At 54.1% G+C, this 2848-nt stretch overlaps 1 pseudogene across 1 annotated transcript; it reads left to right on the forward strand.

The window, feature by feature from the left end:
* The first annotated feature begins 948 nt into the window (after positions 1-948).
* On the forward strand, positions 949-1930 carry LOC306815678 (olfactory receptor 14J1-like; annotated as a pseudogene). The gene has a single exon. The product of its transcript is annotated as an olfactory receptor 14J1-like (transcript).
* Positions 1931-2848: the final 918 nt, after the last annotated feature.

The following is a 2848-nucleotide window of genomic DNA, read 5'->3' on the forward strand; positions in this document are numbered from 1 at the left end:
AGGGCTCTTGGTCAGCCCAGGGCATGTGCCGCCTGCCTGGTACCTCCCCATGGACTGCTGGGCGAAGACAGAGGTGGAAGGAGTGACCCCCCATCAGGACAGATTTCTCCTGCTGTGCAGATGGTGCTGCATGTCCAGGGCTACTCTCAGCTTTCTCCTCAATGCAAGGCAAAGGGGCTGTCAGGTGTGTCTGTGTCACTGAGACTCCTGCACTTTCCCACCTGGCGTCAGCAGATCTGCCTCAGATCTCCCTCACAAAGTGCCTCCTCACTCTCCTCTGCCTACAGACAGCAGCAACAGCACCATAACTTGCAGCATCTTAGTTTGTCTGAGCTGCCCTTGGGGCCCTGCTGGCAGGGAGATGTCCCTGGGCAGTGCCCTGTGCTGGGACGTGTGTGCAGGACAGAGCTGTGCCCCCAGGGCTGGGCTGGGCTCTGGGAGCACTGGCAGGGACAAGCTTTGGTTGCAGAGAAACAGCTCCCAATAGGCACAACACCAGGCAGTAGAGAGCCACACCAGCCCTGAATATCCCTCCCTGTCCTTCTGCAGAGGAAAATAGGTGGGGGTTTAGAGACATTCATTCTGAAACTGGAGTCTGAAAAAGTTTTTTTTAGAAAATTTTATGTGTGAGAACCCTGTAAAAGCAGGAGGTAATGAGAAAAGGGCAGATGTGTAGGACCAGCAGGTCTGACTGCACTGGGACACAGGGAGGCCTTTTATCCCAAAGGGATCCTAAAAGCTCAGGCTGAGAGCAATGCTCAAATTGAGCCATCAACTCACCAGCAAAACCTTAAACTCAAAAAAGAAAAACATTAACAAATTACTACCAAAGCATGAGGAGATAATTTGAAAGGATTCTGAAGAATATTTCGTAGGATTGGCTCAAAGAATTTGTTCCCACCTTGCCAAAGTCTCCTTTCAACAGCTCAGAATGCCCAGAGTGGAGAGATGTCCAACAGCAGCTCCATCAGCAACTTCCTCCTGCTGCCATTGGCAGAAACGCGGCAGCTGCAGCTCCTGCACTTCTGCCTCTTCCTGGGCATTTCCCTGGCTGCCCTCCTGGCCAACAGCCTCATCATCAGCGCCGTAGCCTGCAGCCACCACCTGCACACCCCCATGTTCTTCTTCCTGCTCAACCTGGCCCTCACTGACCTGGGCTCCATCTGTACCACTGTCCCCAAAGCCATGCACAATTCCCTCTGGGACACCAGGAACATCTCCTATTCAGGATGTGTGGCACAGGTATTTTCCTTTGCGTTTTTCATTGGATCAGAGTTTTCCCTCCTGACCATCATGTGCTACGACCGCTACGTGTCCATCTGCAAACCCCTGCACTACGGGACCCTCCTGGGCAGCAGAGCTTGTGCCCACATGGCAGCAGCTGCTTGGGCCAGTGGCTTTCTGAATGCTCTGCTGCACACAGCCAATACATTTTCCCTGCCCCTGTGTCAGGGCAATGCCCTGGACCAGTTCTTCTGTGAAATCCCACAGATCCTCAAACTCTCCTGCTCCAAATCCAATCTCAGGGAACTTGGGCTTCTTGCTACTGGTATCTGTTTATGTTTTGGCTGTTTTGTGTTCATTGTTTTCTCCTATGTGCAGATCTTCAGGGCTGTGCTGAGGATCCCCTCTGAGCAGGGAAGGAACAAAGCCTTTTCCACCTGCCTCCCTCACCTGGCTGTGGTCTTCCTGTTTTTCAGCAGTGCTGCATTTGCTTACCTGAAACCCCCCCTCCATCTCCTCACCATCCATGGATCTGGCACTGTCAATTTTGTACTCAGTGGTGCCCCCATCCTTGAACCCCCTCATCTACAGCCTGAGGAACCAAGATCTCAAGGCTTCAGTGTGGACACTGATGACTGGCTGCTTTCAGAAGCATAAAACTGCTGGGCAGCTTCTGAAATCCACTTGTAATAAAAGCAATCTTTGATACTTTTTCTTGGTTTGGTTGTGGGGTTATTTTTCCTTTGTTTTAGTTTTATCACATTGTCCATAAAAAAAAAACCACTCTGTGTTCCATTGCTCGTTATGTTTCTTCATCTTCCCTGTGGATACACAATGTGTCAATAAAGGTTTGCAGTCTTCACGGCTTTAAACACATTGAAGGATTTCTCTCTCAGCAAAGTTTTCTGCACAGATGCCCCTTTTGTTCCCTTCTCTGGGGGGGCCGCTTTTGTTTTTGCTGCAGCAGCAATGTCTGTGTGCAGAGCTGGGGCAGATCAGTGCTGGCACAGCAGCTGTGCCCAGCAGCAGCACTTGGTGTTGCCAGTGCTGCTCCCATGCCACTGCCCCACTGCCCTCCTGCCCCTCATGTTGCTGCAGGGCCTGAGTGCTCTCGGGGCTGGGCACACCCTGGGGGTGGCAGCGCTGGGTCTGCAGCAGGGACAGGCCATGGACACTGCTGGGGCAGCGCTGACGCCTCAGGGCAGGACCTGGGGGCTCCAGGCTCCTTGGCCAGGCTCTCTCCACAACACTTGGCCAGGCCAGTGCTGAGCAGAGAAAACCCCCGTGAGCAGCCCCAGGCTGGCTGTGGGCAGACTGAGGGCAAACAGCATGGCTGGTGCTCTGCAAGGTCCCTGCAAGAGGGAGACCCTGGCAAGGAGCAGCAGAGCAGGGGCTGATCCATCCCCACTCTGCTGGACAGCCCAGGGCAGCATCCCAGAGCGTCCTCATGCACCTGCCAACAACATCCCCCCTCTGCAGCCCTGGCCTCTCCCCCAGCTCACACAGGTGCCGCATCCTTGCAGGCACAGACACGGCAGCACTGGCTCAGGGGCCCCTGTTTGCACTGCACAGAGCAGGCGTCAGCACCCCTATGGTGCTGATGTGGGGAGATGGATCTGAGTGA

This window comes from Erithacus rubecula (genome assembly GCF_903797595.1).
Source record: "Erithacus rubecula genome assembly, contig: scaffold_184_arrow_ctg1, whole genome shotgun sequence".
Classification (NCBI taxonomy): Eukaryota; Metazoa; Chordata; class Aves; order Passeriformes; family Muscicapidae; genus Erithacus; species Erithacus rubecula.